General features: G+C 40.2%; 2 pseudogenes; both read left to right on the plus strand.

Moving 5' to 3' along the window:
- Window positions 1-305: 305 nt before the first annotated feature.
- LOC120572524 lies at window positions 306-14,548 on the plus strand (annotated as a pseudogene).
- Window positions 14,549-14,565: 17 nt separating this feature from the next.
- Window positions 14,566-15,597, plus strand: LOC120573675 (annotated as a pseudogene).
- The last annotated feature ends 6,146 nt before the right edge of the window (window positions 15,598-21,743 follow it).

A 21,743-nucleotide genomic window follows, 5' to 3' on the forward strand; every position in this document is an offset into this window, starting at 1 on the left:
AATTATTATTAAAATAATAAAAAACAAAGTAGCCTATTAAAACATAAACATGGTCAGCAACTGCTAAATATTTTTGTCCTATATCATGTATATTTAGTGTTATGTAGCCATTTGTGGTAGACCATAGTTATTACTGTTGCTTATGCATAATGCACTTAAAATGAAAACAAACGCAATATGTGTTGCTCATTCAGCCTGCAGCCAGGAAACCAGACAAGTAGAAAAAACAAATCAAGAGGTGGAGCCTGTTTTATACAATCTATGATCAGAGCGGGAACAAGAGGAAAGACTTTTTGTGGATCAGAGTCATTTTTTAGACCTCTACTTTTCACAGCATGAACAGTAAGTTACGATTTATTGCTGCTATTGTGTCAATAATGAGCATCAAATAGGCTATGTTTATTCAAATAAAAATATTTAAAATTCTGTATGATTTGGGGCATTTTCAAAACTCCCAACTAATTCTAACACTATACAATCTATAAAATATTAAAACATTTTAGTTGACGTTTTTATATTTTAGTAGGAATGGTTTCATTTTTGTTTCTTTGCTAAGGAGATATATGTCCATTAACAGACATGGTTTGTTTGCCTGAAAAAACTACTGGCCCAATAACTTTTCTGCAGTTGATGGATGTTGTCAGGGAGCGGACAGTCACAAATTAACTGTGGGTCCCAGAATTTGGTCAGCGATGGAGTCAACAGAGTCAACAAATTAAGATGAAAAGAAGATTAGGGCACGCCATGAATCGCTTGCTGTTCAAAACAGAAGTTAAAATTTTTTTTTTTTTTTTTTTTTTATTTATTTTTTTTTTTTTTCTTATTAACTAAAAAATAAAGCATCTGAACAATTTTGATTTGTGACAGTAAAATTCTCTTCACAAACCACTTTAACGCAAAACAGCGATATCTACACTTAATGTTGTTCATGTTAATATTGTTAATAATGTTAGCAGCATCCTCCCCCAGGGAAGTTTTGAGCATCAACGATTTCATTTAGTGTATTCTGATACACTGTTATGCACCAATTTATATTGAAAATACCTTTATTTAGTCTATGTGAAGAAGAAAAACAGATGACAATTCAAAATCTACCAGACATATAATGGAAAGTATGTTGTTGAGGGTCATTGGGCATTTTTAAGTGGGTATATGGAAATCCTGGAGCTTTCTTAGTGGGTGTACTGCGTATACCTGCGTATCACATAGACTACACCACTGGGCTTAAGTACTGGTGAGGTGAGTAGATGAATGGCAGGGCGCTGAGAGAATGGCCCCGCCACTTGACCTACATACAGACTGGGAGAAGACAGGTACTACATGAGGGAGAGGGGAAAACAGACAGGGACAGCCAGCAGCCCCCCATAACAGAAACACATTCAAAATAGGAAACTGTGACATCATAAAGCAACAGAATGACCACACAATTCTCAACATTAGCTTTACTTTAAAATTGCAATTGGCTGTTTAACATAATCATGCCATATATGTCACTTTTTCCCATGAAAGATTCTAAAATATACAAAGTTGTGATTGTTAATGTTTTTCTGTTCCTCAGCCTTATTTGCCACTGTGTAATAATTAATGTGGCACAATAAATGAATGGGTAAAACATTTATAGAACCAAGGGGCAAGATATTGATATTGATACTGATTTACTGATACAGAGTCACTATTCTCTTCTAGGGCTAAAAACAAGGAGGATTGTCCTACTGGGGAAAACTGGAGTTGGAAAGAGCAGCCTGGCACACACCATATTTGGAGAGGCCACATTCAAAATTAGACAATTTAATGACTCGAAAACACATTATTCTCCAGCCAAAACCAAATGTGTCAATGGAAGAAGCATCACTTTGATCGACACTCCTGGTTTCTTTGATGCAGGCAGGTCTGAGGAGGAGGTACAGCTGCTCAACACCATAGATAATATAGCGATGGAAAACAATGGAGAATACTATACGGATGAAAAGTTGCAAGAAGTAGAGAGAAAAATCCGGGAAGAAGAACAGCGTATTAGACACTCATTAGGAAACATGTCATATGAAGAGATCAGGAAACAGGCTATAAGCAACATCCTTAGGAAGCAGGTGAACAATGGACGAACATGGATCAGAGGTTTAGTGGGGTTCGCAGTCATAGCTGGGTTAGTAGCAACTGTCTCAGCTGTGTTAAATTCAAAATCTGTTTTTCTTCTAAAGTGGTAACCTGTCAAATTTAGTTATTATTATCAGATTAGTTTAATGTTTAATTAATTTGTCCATTTAGGTCTCTTACCTTATGGAAGTCCTTACATCTGTGCTTTAAACTGTGTGCTGGTTCCTGTCAGATGAAAAGAGAACTGCTGTGATTACTTTTCTTAAAATACTGAGCAAATAAACCGTAAATAGAGAAGCAAAAAATATATAGAAGATTTACCAAAATGGAAATACATGTGTTTCACATTCAAATTAACTAATGATCTGAAATCTATAAGTGGTTGTTGGGTCTATGACTTTGGGTGGTTATATATAGGAGCATGCCACCAATTCTACACAAGCAGTCTTGCCTTGAGGAGCTCTATAGTCAAACTGTAAACACTGCTGTAAAATGTCTCCTGTAGCTCTGATGGAAATTTCCAAAGTAAATCCACCAACCTTATGGAAGTGAAATACTAAATCACACCTGTAACTTTTTTGGTATTGATTTTTGTTTTTAATTCTTTACATATGTTTTTTGTTAATCTGTGTTGTGAATGTATTATGTAATAATTAAACAGCTGATTGGTCAAGTCCTTCCAGTTTCTTATTTCATAGAACAATTCCCATGATGTCAAAGGACAACAGTTTTTGTCAATTTGCCAATAAGTTCCATTAAAATACCAAGACCATCAATAAATTGATCTTACTAACAAGCAGTGGAGTAAAAAGTACTCAAGTCATGGAACTTCCGGTTTGAGAGATGACGGAGTAGGTCGCAAACTGGGAGAGCTCTGTTGTAATCCTGCCTAAATTCGGATAATACACGTTTCTTTACCACAGTTAACTTGTGCAAGCCTGTGTAGAAACTTACTAATAATGGGGAAACCGTCCAAAAAGCAAGTTCAACCCACAGAGGACACGTCTGAAGAGAACCAAGATGTAGAAACGCAAGCTAACCTGCATGAACAGCATGCTACTAGCAACGCTCCGCTAACCTTGGCCGACATGGAGACACTTCTCAACTCAATGGAAGACGCATTGTAGCCAAACTATCTGTCCAACTCTCAGCTGACCGAGCAATTATTGACCGGCACGACCAGACTATCCAACAAATGGAAACATCTCTTAACGATGTGGAGACCAGGCTGCTAACCCTCGAGTCAACCTGCAAGGCCCTGTCCAGAGAGAACGAGACCCTCAAACTTAAAACGGATGATCTTGAAAATAGATCGAGGCGCAACAATATTCGTATAACCGGCTTACCTGAAAACGTTGAAGGCTCGCATCCGACCGCTTTCATGGAGGTATTTCTGAAAGAAACCTTTGGCTCGGAGGCTTTTCCCTCACCCCCATCCGTCGACAGGGCGCACAGAGTAGCTAACTCCCGCATGAAACAGGATGGCCCTCCGCGCCCGTTCATCGCTCGGATTCACCGTTATCAGGACAAGGAGCGCATCCTGAAGCTGGCTAGAGAGGCTGGGTCCCTCTCTTTCCGCGGATCTGAGATACACTTCTACCCCGACTACAGCGCCGAGGTCTCCAAGAAAAGAGCAGCGTACTACACGGGAAGTCACAGCTGAGGAACGCCGGATTCGGATATCGGATGTTTTTTCCTGCCAAACTCCAAGTCACTGACAAAAACGGTCAGAAATCGCTTTTTTCCTCCCCTGAAGCAGTATCAGCCTTTCTTCAAAATAACCGGCCGGGTACTTCCACTTCATGAAGCATTGACTTTGACGGCGTTAAAACCTCTCTGAAGCGGGAGCAGCCATCTTGTTGCTGGTGAGCTTTGTGTTTTTGCTACCCCGCGTTGTGTAAGACTGTTGTCGGCTGTGTAGCCTCCTGTTGAACGGCGTTGCAAACATTATAAATCTGCCACTCTCGGTGCTTATTATGCTCTGATCTAATTTTTATTAGTATGTACTGATGATGTTACACTTTTCTCTCACACAAACAGGCTACGTAAGCTCGCGCACAAAGCACCCTGACAAAAAATAAGGATGTTTGTTTGCGGTTTCCCACACTCACGCAATGTGGCTGATGCTTTTAGCGTGTTAAATTTTTTATTTAATTTTAATTCTTTTTTCCTTTACATACACATCTGTTAATTACTGACGCAGCCACGTCGGAGTGCTGGCTATCTGCCAAGAAGCGTCATGTTTTTTTTTTCTTTTCTCTCTTTCTTTTATCTTTAGACATTTATACTGTCTAATTTGACAAACACCTATCCTATAGAGCTGTTTTCAGGTCAAAGTTTTAACACAGACCTCCGTGAATCTTTTGTTAATTCATATGATAGGCCTCCGAGATAGAAGCGCAGCCACATATGCACTCTCGCTTGCACGCCCCAACACATACACATACGCTCTCAGTCACTAACACAAGCACAAGCCCTATGAGCTCTGCTGGACGATAATAAGGACATTTTTGTTACAACCCCATGCGTCTGTAACATTTCCCTTCCACTGCAGCGGCTGCCCTGGCTATTGCATGTTCATATGTTGATGGTTATAGTTTACAACTGTTCCAATTGCTTTTACCCAGTGTCTTTGCACAGTTACACTTTAAAATCTGTAATATTCTAATTGTTTCGTTCCTTTGTAAAAACAGAGTTCAAGTGTAAGTTAGGTGTTCTCTAAGCTGTTAGCTCTGAGCACTGTTCGTGATCCCGGTCCCTCTTCATTTTGTCTTTTTTTTTTTTTTCTTTCTTTCTCTTTTCTTCCTTTCTTTTCTCCTTTTATTGTTTTTTTTTTTTTTTTTTTTTCATCCCCTCTCTACACCTCTGCCCTTGCCGCGTCTTCTCACTCCCTCATAATTTGATAAGATATGGCATCTACATCTAATTTCAGTCAAAGTCGGCCCATTCACTTTGTTTCTCTAAATACTAAGGGTTTGAATACCTGGGTGAAAAGACAGAAAATAACATCCTATCTACAACAATTACATTCAGACATAGCCTTTCTGCAGGAAACCCATCTTAAGAATGAGCATGTCAACTATCTTAAGAAAGGCTGGGTTGGTCAAGTGTACCATTCCCAGTTCAATGCTAAGGCCAGAGGGACAGCAATCCTCGTACATAAGGACGTTCCATTTCAACCTGAGGAAGTGATTGCTGATGAAAATGGGAGATTTATCATTGTAGCAGGTCGTCTATTCACCAGTCTTGTCATTTTGATCAACGTTTATGCTCCAAACTACGATGACTACAACTTCTTTAATAAACTGTTCTCTGCCATTCCCTGCGACAATAATTATAAGTTGATAATAGGAGGCGATTTTAACTGTGTACTCAGCACCGTATTAGACAGATCGAACACAAGGTCCAACACCTCACCAAATCTGCAAAAGTTGTCAATGATTTCATAGCAAATAACGGTGTTTCGGACATTTGGAGATTCAAATTTGGTAATCAAAAGATATTCTCCTTCTTCTCCAATGTCCATCACACTTATACTCCGGATCGACTATTTTCTTATAGACAATAGACTGCTGGTTCAAGTCAGCTCTTGCCGTATCGCAGTATTACAATTTCAGATCATGGTGCTGTCTCATTTCACATAGCTCTTCCCAACTGTTTTAGGCCCTCTCGCACGTGGAGGCTTAACCCCCTCCTCTAGCCGACGAACAATTTGAAAATCACGTTTCTTCTCAAATTAACTTTTTTATTGAAACCAACACATCCCCTGAAGTTTCCCACTCAACTTTATGGGAGACCCTCAAGGCCTATCTTCGAGGGCAAATTATTGAATACTCTTCCAGGACAAAGAAAGCAAGAGACTCAAAACTCAATGACATCTCCAGAACCATTGCAGAGATTGATGACCGCTACTCCTCCTCTCCGTCTCCGACACTTTTTTAAAATGAGACTGCGTCTACAGACGGAATACAACCTACTTTCCACAGACAAGGCCACTTATTTACTTACAAAGCGCGCCGATTTAAGGTCTACGATTCAGGTGATAAGGCTGGCAGGCTACTAGCCCAGCAAGCTCGCGAAAGCCCAGTCATCTCGCCTTATTCCTAAGATTTATAGTGAAATGGGGAGACCTTGACAGCCCACTCGAGTACTTCAACACATTTAAACAATACTACAGTAAATTGTACACCTCTGAATGTGATGACATTTTTCCACAACTCAATCACTTCTTTGACAACCTTCACTTTCCTTCTGTTCCAGCTGAACAAAAATCCTTGCTGGGAGGCGCGATCTCCAGGGCAGAGATTCTAAAAGCTATTAATTCCTTGAAATGTAACAAAACTCCTGGTCCAGACGGATATTCCTCCGAATTTTATAAAAAATTTGCTCCCACGCTATGCCCTCTGCTCCAAGCAATGTTTAATGAATCTCTGTCTATTGGACAGCTCCCACCCACCCTACGACACGCAAGCTCAAATTTTAGAAAACTTTTTAACATCGCTGAAAAAGCGTTCGACCGAGTCGAATGGCAATATTTGTTCGTTACCTTAAAAAAATTTGGGTTTGAAGATTCCTTCATCTCCTGGATAAAACTCCTTTACTCTCACCCTACAGCCACAGTAATTACTAATGGACAGCAATCGGAGCATTTCTCTCTCGGCAGAGGTACACGTCAAGGCTGCACTCTGTCTCCTCTGCTCTTCGCCATTGCCATTGAGCCGCTGGCAATTGCTCTTAGACAATCTGGGGATTTCCGGGGTATAGAACGTTGGGGCCTCACACACAAACTGTCCCTATATGCAGACGACATTCTTTTATATGTCTCTCACCCGCTGAGTTCAGTTCCCTCCATTCTTAGCATCCTGGCCCAATTCGGAAATCTCTCTGGCTATAAAATCAATTTCGAAAAAAGCGAGATGTTTCCTCTTAACCAGGCAGCCACTTTAATCCCTGCGTCACACTTTCCATTTAAAATTGCCATCAAGGGCATTAAGTATCTTGGGGTAGAGATCACGCCTGCTTTCTTGTCCCTCTTCACTAAGAATTTTAACATCCTGTTTGAAAAATGCAAAAATGGTTGGCTAGATGGACAAATCTCCCGCTTTCCTTAGCAGGCCGGATTAATCTTATTAAGATGGTTACGTTGCCAAAATTTCTTTACCTCTTTCAAAATATCCCCATCCTGATTAAAAAATCATTCTTTATCTTATTGGAGCGGAGTGTATCTTCTTTTATTTGGAACGGTAAACCACCCAGAATCAAAAGAAGCACCCTCCAAAGACCTAAAAATCTTGCCGGCCTAGCCTTACCTAATTTTATTCACTATTATTGGGCATGTAATATAAAGACAATGTTACACTGGATTGGAGGGGGTTGTCCCAATGAGAGCGAGGCCTGGGTGCAAATGGAGCTTGCCTCTAGCTCATTTGATCTAGGCTCCATACTATGTGCCCCAGCTCCTCCCCCTCAAGGCCAATTCTGCGCTAACTCTGTGGTCTATCACTCCATTAGAATTTGGTCTCAATTTAGAAGACACTTTAAGCTGCAGACAACATCGGTGCATTCTCCCATAAAGAATAATTATAACTTCCCACCTTCTCTCTCAGATTCTACCTTTGGAACTTGGTCCTCGAAGGGCATTAAATCTATTTCCAATCTTTTTGTGCATGGCAAGTTTGGTTCTTTTGCCCAACTCTCTCAATTATTCGATTTGCCAAAGTCTCACTTCTTTAGATTTCTCCAAATTAAACACTTTGTCCAGAAAAGTATAGCCTCCTTTCCAGACTTTCCAGCGAGCAACACAGTTGACCATATCCTTTCGTTATCCCCTTCACGTAAAGGTCTAATTTCGATTCTTTACGACAGCATAGGCGATTTCTCCCTGCACTCTTTGCAGGATGTCAGGAGACTCTGGGAGAACGATCTCGGTGAGGAATTTACAGAGGATCGTTGGAAGGCTGTGCTTGACTTAATACATACTTCTTCCCCTTGCGCCAGGCACAATGTGATACAACTCAAAATAGTTCTAAGAGCACACTTGACCAAGACAAGACTGGTGAAAATCTTTCCTAATGTGGACCCTTCGTGTCCTCGCTGTAAAGGTCAACCAGCGGACCACATACACATGTTCTGGTCCTGCCCCAAACTTAGCACGTTCTGGGCCAACATCTTTGGGGCCTACTCTAAGATGCTTCAAAGAAACATCACCCTCAACCCTATAAGTGCCTTATTTGGATTTACTCTTGAAAATCGCCCCCTCATAGCATTCACCTCCCTGATTGCCAGGCATCTCATCCTGCTCTCCTGGAAGGATCAAGCACCCCCCAGCTTCACTAGATGGATTAGAGATGTTATGCACTTCCTGAAACTTGAGAAGATCAGATATACCCGTAAAGGCTCCTTGCAAACATTCGGGAAGGTCTGGGCCCCTTTTTTAAAGTACTACGAGAGCTTGCAAACACCATTAGATAAGGATGACTAAGGTGCTATTATTATAGCGGAGCGGCAACCTCCCCCCCCCCCCTTTTACTTTTATTTATCCATTTATTTATTTTTATTTATTTGGCTTGGCTTGTTTACTTAGTTATGTTACTATTTTTATTATTATTATTATTATTATTATTATTATTATTATTATTATTATTATTATCGTTATTTTTGCTTTATTTTCCTCTACTTTCTCCTTTACTAGTAATCACTTACTTTGAAATGTTGTGCTAAATTGTATATGCTTCTTCTACAATGCCTCGTTGGACAAGCACTTCATTGATCAATTATTTTTGTGATGATCTGGACTTAAAGGGACAAACTGGGATGGGTGGGTGGGGTGGGGTGGGATGGGGATATCTTTCACACTGTTTTGTATCTGTATAACACAGCCATACTTTCTTTGTATACATTTGGTCCAATATGTACTGTAGAGAATGTTACTTGGTTTAATGAAAAATCAATAAAAATTGCTAAACAAAAAAAAAGTACTCAAGTCATTTACTTAAGTTAAGGAAAAAATACCGTAGTATTTTAGACTATGTTAAGTAGAAGAAAATGTTACTGAAAGTACAGAAACATTTACAGCAAAAAGTAATTAGTATCAAAAGCAAAAGTACTTAGAATGACACTTTCAAAAGTGTTATGATCATAGAATATTATATCATTCAGGTTTTTTACTAACAAAAGGTGTAAGAATGTTTTATTGCTGTAGTTCATCTAGAACTAGTTCATGATAGATTTTAACACAGATCTGCATCACATCATATAAGCATATGTTTTTAATGGGAGTAGAAGTTTAAGTATAATGTAGCATTAAGTAAAGCACAAGAATGTCAGAAATTGAAAAAGAGTAAATTCCCTGCAGTTGGGTGTGGATGCTGCCAATAAAAACAGATACAATTAATTTCAACTTGTTCTGTCTCACTCAGACAAAATATTCTCCACCCAAAAAGGTATGAAAAGTATAAAAAGGTGCAGCTGCCATCCTCTCTCTTTGACAAGAAATAGATAAAGACCACAGACCACAAATATTATTTGTGCGATACTTTGATTTATGAACAAATCCTCAGATTTACTCTGAATGAATTAAAATACCAGAATAAATATTACTCAAGCAACAGCAACAAAATGAAATGTGCATGCATTTATAAAGATAAAACACTTTCAGTACGAAAAGGAACGTGACGTGCTGATACAGAATCATTGCTCTCTTCTATTGCTGACTTCAAGAAGAATTGTCCTACTGGGAAAAACTGGAGCTGGGACAAGCAGTCTGGCTAACACCATATTAGGAGAGGATGCGTTCAAAATAATTATCCCGTCTCTGAAACAAGTCTTTCTCATGCAGAAACCAAATCTGTCAATGGAAAAAGCATCAAGTTGATCGACACGCCCAGTTTTTTTGACACGTGTGGATCCGAGACGGTGCTCATGGATGAGATAGTGAGGTGTATCACAGAGTGCATTCCTAGGCCTCAAATTCACAGAGCAGGAGAAGGACGTCATCAAAAAAATATGCCAATATTTGTCTGAGGAAGCTTTACAATATGGCGCCGTTGTCTTTACTCATGGTGACCAGCTCCCGGAAGAGATGAAGATTGAGGAGTTTGTCAGTTAGAATATAGATCTAGTAATCTGGTGAAGAAGTGTGGAGGCCGGTGCCACGTTGTTGATAATAAGTACTGGAAGAACAACGGAGAGGACGACTACAGAAGTAACCAGTTCCAGGTGGCAGAGCTGCTCAACACCATAGAGAAGATGGTTGAGGCAAACAAAGGAGGCTGCTACACCAATGAGATGCTACAAGCAGTCAACAGAGAAATACAGAGAGAGGAAGAGCACATTAGACAGTGATCGTCATCAGGCAACATGTCACCGTCAGAGATTAGAGATAAAGCTACAGTTAGTGTTTTTAACAGCTTATTGATCAGATTGGCAGATATTGCAACAGGGGCATTGTTAGGAGCTTTTCTTGGTGTGGTAGGAATGGTTGCTGCAACTGTAAGACATTTTCAGGATATTTCAGCACTGGTATCAATAAAAAGGGGAATGTTAGCAACTGACGCTCGGGGGGAGTGAAGGGTGGTCAGATAGGATATGATGCAGCTGAAGGAGCAGAAACTGCAAAGAAGACATAGTCAAGACAGTAAAGGCTGTCTGGAAGTAATCTGGGGTTGCGAATGATCAAAACAAAAAATAGAGCATTGCTAATAAAAAAGAGTGGAGCAGGAGGTTGTTCTTTGTTATATAATTAACTATAGGGAACAATGGGCTACTTGTTTTATGGATGTGTGAAACATTGAAATTATTGGTTAGAAACCAGGACATGGAACTATCCTTTTTCATGCTGCTTGCTCTATTTTAAACCAACCTGTTGCAGTTTACTATGTGATATATATATATATATATATATATATATATATATATATATATATATATATATAGGGCTGTCAAAATTAACGCGTTAATTTTTGCGTTAATTTTTTATATTTAACTCGTTAAAAAAATTAACGAAATTAATGCAGCTGTGTTTGTTTTACTTCATGTGGCGGCTGAGAAACGTAATACGTCTCCATAAGAGCAGGCGCGCGCTACTCTAGGAGGGATTTACCTGATTGAAGTAGGCCTACGGGCCAGTCAAGAGTTGAAACATGGACCAGTAAGATCCCAAAAGAGAAAAAAGATGATGTGTTAGAATCCAGAAATGAATGAGCACGGGCTATAACGGGACCGAGTACTAGTTCCGACATGTTGTCTCGTCAGGAGAGATGCGCCACCGGTAAGCTGCTGTTTCGCTACATGCGCCGTGCTGTGCTGCCGATATGTACGTGCGCGATTTGTTTGCTTGATAACTGTTACGTTGGTCACGCTGATAAAACCTTATTTGCAGTCTGATGTTTAACGCTGTCGACTCGATAGTATCCGTGACTATATTCCAGTAAATGTTTGAAATTGGTGCGTCTCACTGTCACACAAGCTACTTCCTGGTTGCGGTGCTGGAAGGGAAATGTAGTCAATCGCTTTACATTGGTAATGGATTGCTGTGCACAGCGTCGCTATCTAAAACTACACTCACTGTTTTCACTTTAGGCCAACATACACCTTTGTGGTTTTGGGTTACTGGTTTAATGTGTAACATTGATATTGATATTGATGTGCATTTCTGTGTTTAGATATATGTGCTTTGCTTAGTCATTCAGATTAAACACTATGTATATTATAATATCTATGATATTAAGTACTGCCTAGATTGTAATTTATATTCTCTCTCTCTCTCTCTCTCTCTCTCTCTCTCTCTCTCTTATATATATATATATATATATATATATATATATATATATATATATATATATTATATTATATTATATTATTCAGAATATGGTATATTAGGTATGTGGCTAATATTGAGGGTGGTGACAAAAATCTGCTCCCAAGTCGGACAGTTTCTAGCCGTTTCAGCAGCCTTCAGCAGGACTAAATAAGCCAAATTGTTGCTGCTGTTGTTCTGAAAGATATTAAACATTCTGAACTTAGCAGAACCTTTCCTTGTTTTTTTTTTCTCTTCATATTTGTAAAGTTAAGTGATTTAGCATTATTTAAATATCCATTACTACAAGCTTCAGTCTCAATTTAAAAATGCGATTAATCGCGATTAACTACAGCAAATTGTGCGATTAATTAGTAAATTGTTTTTAATCGATTGACAGCCCTAATATGATATTATGGCATTATATGAAAAAACAGGCTGTTCCTCACTAGCAACTGTCAAATCTTGTACAAGCTCTCGGAGGCAAAAACCGTTACTAAAAAACATCAACAGTTTGGACACTAGATGGCACTAACATCAAACTGTTAGTAGACCCTGGAGATGGAAATGTACAACTAACTTCTGGTTTAGACGGAGGGACTTTCCAACTTCAAGTTAGACAAACTTCCACTTTCCATATAGCGTGCACAGGTCACAGCTTGAACAGGTTCCTCACACGTTCTTCAGTCTTTACACAACTTTAGTTTGAGCCGAGACAAGTCAGTCAGGGATGAACACCTTATTTATACTTTTATTTAGGGCTGGGCAACATATCAATATTATATCGACATCGATATATGACGCTAGATATTGTCTTAAATTTTGTATATAGCAATATCGTGATATGACAGACATGAAAGTTTAATCTTTTCCTGGTTTTAAAGGCTACATTACAGTAATGTCGTTTTCGGAACTTACCAGACTCACTGTTTTATTATTTGCCTTTAATTCAATTCAATAAAATTTTATTTATAGTATCAATTCATAACAAGAGTTATCTCAAGACACTTTACAGATAGAGTAGGTCTAGACCACACTATAATTTACAAAGCCCCAACAATTCTAATAATTCCCCCAAGAGCAAGCAGTGCGACAGCGGTGAGGAAAAACTCCCTATTAGGAAGAAACCTCGGACAGACCCAGGCTCTTGGTAGGCGGTGTCTGATGGTGCCGGTTGGGGATGTGATGAACAGTGGCGATAATAGTCACATTAAAGATAATGGAACAGTGACTTCAAATGGTAGTCGTAGTAGTTCATGTCATATCAGGGCGCTGCAGGGCGTTACAGAATTTAGCGTGGCACATGGATGGACGTAGCAGGAAGCAGCAGGGTTCAGCAGGATGCAGCATGACATTGCAGGGCACCGTGGAGCTTAGCAGGGTGTAGCAGGACCACAGCGACAGCAGCAACCAAGATGTTGATGCCATCGTACTCCAAGGGAATATGCTGGATGAAAAGTAAACTCCTCAAAGCTAGGTAAGGCTTTACCCACTTAGTCATTGGCCCAATCCCAAAGTGAGCCCTGAGGACTAAGGACTAAGGACTCACAGACTTAATTGATCTCAGGTACTAAGTGAGTGAGTGTGTAAGGCCACATGGACTCAGATAGGTAGAAATGGGATCGGGACAGCACTTCACGAGATCACATGTTACCTTGGCGACGTTTAATAACAAAGATGTTGCTGACACTTGCCAGTTTGGGAATTTTCATTTTAAGTTTGTTGCTTTCCACACGGCCAAGGCCCAGGAGACGGCTACCTGATTCCAAACTCTTGTTTTACAAGCTGGACAACAGGTTGGTCCGTTCCGTGGTCGTGTGTCGTGCTGTTGTTTACCGTCGTAATTTCCGGATTTCCTATCGTCTCGCGCGTAAACGTCACAACGCTTTGAACTGTGGGTAATTCCCTTTGGTAAAGTCTGCATCGATGCAGACTCACGGAAAGGGCTCGGTAAGTGTGTACTCAAACCCTCACGCCCTTTGAAATTCCACATTGGGACAACCCTAAGCCCCTACGAATTTCGCGAGAACGCGCACCAAAGTCCGTGAGTCTGTGAGTCCGGACTTTGGGATTGGGCCAGTGTATCCACAATATTGGTGATTTATCAAAACTCTCTATTTCGTGAAAGCACCAATTGTCAACCCTACAATATTGCCGCAATATCGACATTCATGTTTTTGGTCAAAAATATTGTGATATTTTGACTTTTTCCATATTGCCATGCTCTAATTATATTACCAGCTCTGATGTTACAGTTTTGTTTGTGCTGCAAATCATTCATGACATACAGTAGATTCAGAATACCATTTCCCTGATGCATTACGCTTTTAATAGTTTATAGACAAACAAGCCAGTTGATCATTTTCAGCAAAATGTTTGACATTAAGATATCATGTTTTTGACAGTAAATAAAACCGAATTAAGACTTGACAACTGAGCATTTCTTCATTATTGGCTGCTCAGACTTAGAGGATGCATCAATCAGTTAGAGCTACAGAATTAATGATAAAGCAGAATATGTTTTAATCTTAAGAAATAAAGTGCCATATGATGTTTGTATTTCACCGATACACTGTAGTATTTTGCATCTTGTTTCAGAATCACATCAGACATATTCTGATTACTCCCTCCTTTATTGTCTTTCTGCAGAATATGTAACTAACATCGACAGTGTGTGACAAGCAACCAACACAAGATCCCACATTCAGCACTAAAGACTCCTCTTAACCCTCGCTGGTACTGCAGAAGACACTTTCAACTCCTGTCTGATTGTGACATCCCATAATGCCACTGAATGTGCTTCCCACCTCCCAGCTGCTATGGGTGCGTGTAGCTGCCCTGCTGTTCACCTGCGTGGCGTTCAGTGTGGCAGCACATGGAGCCCAGCTGCACCACGGAGGCATGGCTGACTGGTGCATCTTCTGCTGGGCGTTCAGCTTCGCCTGCACCCTGCTGGTCCTGCTGGTGGAGCAGTTTGGCCTCCAGGCCCGAGCGCCGGTGTCCTGGTCTAATTTCCCCATCACTATCGCCTGTTACGCCTCCCTCCTATGCCTCTCCGCCTCTATCATCTTCCCAGTTTTTTTCCTTAAGGAAAAGCAGCTCTACGGTGATACTCGTGACTATCGCATCGCCTCCACCGTCTTCTCCTGCCTGACAGCGGTAGCATACATGGGGGAGGTGAGCTTGACTAAAGCGAGGCCAGGAGAGGTGGCAGGTTACATGGCTACGGCTCCCGGTCTTATGAAGGTGTGCCAGACCTTTGTGGCCTGTATTATCTTCATCCTGGTCAGCGACCCTGTGTCGTATGACCACCATGCAGCGCTCAAGTGGTGCATGGCCGTGTACTGCATCTGCTTCATCCTCTCCATGGCCGTAGTTGAAAAAACGAGTGCGACCGGGCTGTCTCCCCATCCCCTTCTCCAAGTTCCTGTCAGGTTACGGGCTCCAGGCGGTAATCATGTACTTCACGGCTGCCATCCTCTGGCCCGTGTTCCAGTTTGACAAACAGTACCAAAGAAGCTCAGCGTCGTCAAAACTGCTCTCAACTTCCTGCTCTCAACTTCCTGCTTTACGTCACTGACCTGGCCTACACTGCCAGACTAGTGTTTGTCAGTGCCTGAGAAGAAAAGAGATGAAGGAGGGAGACACATTGAGAGCTGAACAGAAATAAAGATGCTTAGAGCTGAGTGAGTGGCTTTGCAGAAAAGTGTATGCTGTTGAGTTTCTGACAAAAAATACCTGTTGTCTGATTTTAAAATTTTGAAATGAGACATTTTGTTAATATGAGAATAACATCCCAAACTCACTTACAGTATATATGTACATGTTTTCTGTTATCTCCAATGACATCATTTTATCAATGAAAAGACTGAGCAGTAATAGCAATAAGCAATACTCAGCCAAGTCAAGTAAGCCTTAAAGGGGTGATAGAATGCAAAACCGATTTTACCCTGTCATAGTTGAATAACGACAGTTCGGTGGGTAAATAGGACATACATAGAAGCTCAAAGTCCCACTGACACCCCTTTACTATGAAAATCTCATATTTTAAAACTGCCGCTGAAAACGGGCGAATCCCAACAAAGCTGAGTTGCTTACGAATGCATCTCAAAATCTGGAACCTTAAGAGAACAGTCACGCCCCAACATTTACATAGGCTACACAACTGACCTGAGATCAGGTAGTCTTCTGAATCTAGCTAGGTCATACAGATCTCTGCTATTCCATTACAAAATTCACTTCTGAAACTTTTTTATGCGAGAAATCAACTATGTAAAGCTCAAATATGGGCCGTTTTACGAAAATGGATGGCTAATTGCAAATTTTGTCCAACTGTGTGTCGGAGTTCAGCTCCGGTGCTGCCTGTGTTGTTGCCTCGCCGTCCAGCCTGCCTTCCTTCACACACCCCGACCTGCTCTGAGGTACTTGGAGCTCCGTCACGACTGGCACGATCTGATATCACCAAGTAATTAACAGTCCAGGATCAATGACAAAGTTGTTTGCCCTGGATTAACATTATAACCAACCAATCAGTAGCACGTTTTGCTTGTGATGTCATTGATAGGGCGACGTGATGGCAAATTCAAAAAAGAAAAAAAAACGTCTGCCAGTTTCACTATCGTAACGGCCGCCCGTTCTAGAGCTGCCGCCGATGCTTCACTATCGCGCTTAAAAGGTAAGATTTAGCCTACTTCCAAGAGTTTGAACGTCTTCAAAACATTATAGAGTTGATGTGTAGCTAGGCTAAACAAGTTAATAAGATAACTAGTATGACCAGCTAGTGTGCTAGCAGTAATTCAATTGGAAAGGGTTGAGCTACCAAATGTGATATTGATAAGAAATAAAATATCACGTTCCAGTTCTATCTCTTAACAAGATGGAATGTCTGTCATTAGGCTAACAATTGTAATCCTATGAAAAACACGCTACCTAGCATGACCAGCTAATGTGCTAGCAGACTTGTGGTGGTATGATCTAGCTAGCCTAAAGAGCTAACGTGTAGACTAAACAAGCTAATACAGATAACTAGCATGACCAGCTAGTGTGCTAGCAGACTTATGGTGGTATGAACTAGCCTAAAGGTAGCTTACTACTAAAATGTTCATGCTAAGCCTGTGTGAGTCTGTAGACGTTTTTTGCAATGTGTGTTTTAATCGAAGTTGATAGCATTAGCAACTTATATGTGCAATGCTACAATTAGCTGCAAGTGATTAAGTGTTGATCCTGGACCACTACAACATCACATTCATCCTGGACTGTTGTTTATTGTTTGTCCTGGATAATCACAGTCAGTTATTCTGTGCGGTCATTAAGTGTTGATCCAGGATCACTACAGCATCACATACATCCTGGACCGACACAGAGTGACATTCATTCTTATCTTGTCCACGCCTTATTTTAATCACTCAAATCTATGTTTCAGAAAACATAGATTGTCTGGTAAGTGTGAAAGGTTACATAATAAAGTGTAATTAATCATTAGTGCATTTCAAAGTATATCTTAAAGATATCCTTTTCCTTTTTATTATTCGATTACCTTGTGGGAACGTGCAGACCTCTCACAATTTTCCTCTCTCAAGACTCTATTCGAGGACTTGTAAATTTCAAATGAGGTTCCAACTAATTTTGCTGTGTTTTTTCCACAGACAAACTCCATTGAAGATGTTGGAGAACAACAGTTTATGATGTGGATTGTGGACACTTGTGTCTAATCGGGAAATTGGACCAATTAGTTTTAGTTTATAAATAAAAACATTTAATAAACATTCTGAGTTTTTTTATCATTTCATCCATTTTCATGTATGTGCAAATTAATACTAACAAGAAGACTAATCAAGTTCAATTACTTTATTGTCATGTACTCCAAAGGGTGGTGTTCCTGGAAGACAGCAATTGAGGTCAAGGTAAAATGCAGGTTAAAATAAGAGTCCAGGTTTTGCAGTTTTTCCATTTGAATACTGTGAACCTTGCTGATGTGGCATCACAAAAACATCAAGTTTGGCTTTCTTGGATCCACATTCTTTTTTCTTCATTGATGACAGCTTTTTAAATAATATCCTCCATTTCTGAAAGAAAAGAGCACATGGTTTTACCTCCACAGACTTTACTTAAAATACTTTCCATTATAGAGTTAATAAATAACTCAGCAGCTAAAGTTAACCTAACTGGGCATTTGAAACCAAACCAAAACTTAAGCCAAGTGCCCTGAGAGATTAGCCTTAGGTGACCTTGAATAACAGGGCTATAGATCGCATAATGCCGGAGTTATGATTTAATAACAATTACTCTGGGGCTGTAATGCTGTGATTGTCCTGGACTACCACTTAACAACAGTCCAGGATAAATGTCACTCTGTGGTGGTCCTGGATCAACACTTAATGACAGCACAGAATAACTGACTGATTGTCCAGGACAAACAATAAACAACAGTCCAGGATGAATGTGATGTTGTAGTGGTCCAGGATCAACACTTAATCACTTGCAGCTAATTGTAGCATTGCACATATAAGTTGCTAATGCTACCAACTTTGATTAAAACACACATTGCTAAGGTGTTTTGTCTGTAATGTTAGTTATGCAAAAAACGTCTACAGACTCACACAGGCTTAGCATGAACATTTTAGTAGTAAGCTACCTTTAGGCTAGTTCATACCACCATAAGTCTGCTAGTACATTAGCTGGTCATGCTAGGTAGCCTGTTTTTCATAGGATTAAAGTGGTTAGCCTAATGACAGACATTCCATCTTGTTAAGAGATAGAACTGGACAGTTATATTTTATTTCTTATCAATATCACATTTGGTAACTCAACCCTTTCCAATTGAATTACTGCTAGCACACTAGCTGGTCCTGCTAGTTATCTTATTAACTTGTTTAGCCTAGCTACACATCAACTCTATAATGTTTTGAAGACGTTCAAACTCTTGATCTTACCTTTTAAGCACGATAGTGAAGCATCGGCGGCTTAATACATCCATGATCGGCGGCAGCTCTGGAACGGGCGGCCGTTACGATAGTGAAACTGGCAGACGTTTTTTTTTTCTTTTTTGAATTTGCCATCACGTCGCACTATTAATGACATCACAAGCAAAACGTGCCACTGATTGGTTGGTTAAAATGTTGATCCAGGGCAAACAACTTTGTCATTGATCCTGGACTGTTAATTACTTGGTGATATCAGATCGTGCGTCACGACTGGCAGCCCACAGCACTCCATACCCGCGCAAAGTCACCGGTTTTTGGCAAATGGACTACTAAACGCTGGTGCTCTGACAGAGTTCCAGGGCCTGCAGCTCCCCTCTTCCTGCTAGCTAAATGCCCGGTGTGTGTGAGTAAGAGCGCGGTCAGCGAGCTTGTTGCACCAGCAATCTCTTACCACTGGTTCCAGTTAATCTGTTAATGTGTGTAATTATAATGTGTTGAGTTATTTAAACAAACGATTGGGGAAATAAACGCCGCTTGTCCGCGAGTCTCATTGATAGAGCCTGCGGCTGGATGGAGCTCTATCAATGAGAGCTAGCTCCTCCTAGAATTCCTCTGAAATTCACAAATATTCATTAACTTGAAATCGGACACCGTTGTTAGCTTTATAAGACCTTTAGGGAGATGGCGTGACGAAATTCAAACTGTAAATATACAGAAATTACGCCACAAATGAAGCTAACTATCTTTGATTTGTAGCAAGCCACACATACTAGGATTGAAGGGACAGTCATAGCTAACGAAACCACCAACTCTTCACAAAAATTCATTAACTTGAAATCGGACACCGTTGTTAGCTTTATTAGACCTTTAGGGAGATGTTGTGTAAGTGGCGTGATGAAATTCAAACTGTAAATATACAGAAATTACGCCAAAAATGAAGCTAACTATCTGTGATTTGTAGCTAGCCCCACATAGCTAGGATTGAAGGGACAGTGATAGCTAACGAAACCCCCACTGTTCACAAAAATTCATTAACTTGAAATCGGACACCGTTGTTAGCTTTATAAGACCTTTAGGGAGATGTTGTGTAAGTGGCGTGATGAAATTCAAACTGTAGAAATTACGCCAAAAATGAAGCTAACTATCCGTGATTTGTAGATAGCTACACATAGCTAGGATTGAAGGGACAGTGATAGCTCACGAAACCCCCACTGTTCACAAAAAATCATTAACTTGAAATCGGACACCGTTGTTAGCTTTATAAGACCTTTAGGGAGATGTTGTGTAAGTGGCGTGATGAAATTCAAACTGTAAATATAGCTAGTTATGCTGACAGCCAGCCAAGATTAACTGGAACTGTTTTAAGAGATTGCTGGTGTAACAAGCTCGCTGACCACGCTATCACTCTCACACATGGGCCATTTAGCTAGCAGGAAGAGGGGAGCTGCAAGCCGGGGTCTGTGGAGGAAGGCAGGCCGTGCAGCGAGGCAGCAACACAGGCAGCACCGGCAGCTGAACTCCGACACACAGTCATACCAAATTTGCAATAAGCCATCAATTTTCGTAAAACGTCCCATATTTGAGCTTTATATAGTTGATTTCTCGCTTTAAAAAGTCTCAGAAGTGAATTTAATAACGTAATAGCCCGACAAACAATGTATAACTTTGCAATGAGACCTGCTGTCAAGTCTCCCATTTGTTTCTATGTAGTTTGCTCAAACCAATCAGCGCGTAGCTCATTCTGAATATTCATTAGCGTACCATATTTGGAAGAAAAGCTCTTGTTCCAAATAGAGCCATATTCACAGGGTAGTTAACGGCCTAATAAAATAGCATTCTGGCAATTTTTAGCCCAACCAATGTTACATACCCCATTAGGAGACCTTGAGGAACAGTGTAAAATACCCTATATAATCATTCTATCACCCCTTTAAGAATAATTTGTTTTCGCGTTTTCTCCAAACTTTGACCCTACGATCCAACTGCCGTAGGCAGAATCATCCAATCCACCAAACAATGGCAGAATAAGCTGTTTGGCATTGGCAGATAAGATTTGGCAAATTTTTCATGGGCGCAACCCACATACTCAGCGCTGCTCCTCATCCCACAAATGCATGTTCCCTACAGATGGGGCACCATATGAAAGGAAAAGGGAATAAACGCGCTTCCAACGGTATAAGATTTATTGCCAAAAATTATTGTTACCACAGAAAAATAATCTACCAAACACAAATGTCCTTACTTTTTGTGCTACATTTAAATAAATGTTTGTCCTGTTTATTTTAAGTTATGTGATGGATTGTGTATGTACTGTGATTGTGATGGCACTGTGTTGTGGATTTCATGATGCAGTGATGCAGACAGTTGCAGCTCGCCTTTGTTGCACACTATTACCTTGTAAGGTAATAAAATGGGTAACAAAAAAGAGATGATGTGTTGGAGACACATCATCTCACAGGCCCTTGTAGAAGAATCAGGCAACTGTCATTCTGCACTTTTCTCTTAACATTATGAACTGTGAGTTAGGGTTACCTATCCTTTTAAGTTTTTACCCTTTTAGACAGCATGACATCACAATTTTCCACTGAACGCCTGCCCAGATTTGTGTTCATGCCCTTACCCCGACAATCATAGCAACAGCTGTGTTAACCTATGCAGGGGTTGCTATGTTCATGTAAGCTACACAGAAGACGTTTCCCTTTTTGTCACTCCTACTCCGGAGAGATTGTGCAGACATCACTGTTATGTTTTATTACTGATTATATTCATGCAACAATGATTTCATGTTTTTTGGCAAATGTCATAGAAATGTGATTAAAAAAATTCAACATTTTCTGCAGTAGAGATACATTTGGAAATAATGCTGTGTGAATCTATTTTTAGCTGTCAGTGGTACTTTGTGTGGTACATGGTCATTATTTTCATGATAT

This window comes from Perca fluviatilis, chromosome 14 (genome assembly GCF_010015445.1).
Source record: "Perca fluviatilis chromosome 14, GENO_Pfluv_1.0, whole genome shotgun sequence".
NCBI classification, from domain to species: Eukaryota; Metazoa; Chordata; class Actinopteri; order Perciformes; family Percidae; genus Perca; species Perca fluviatilis.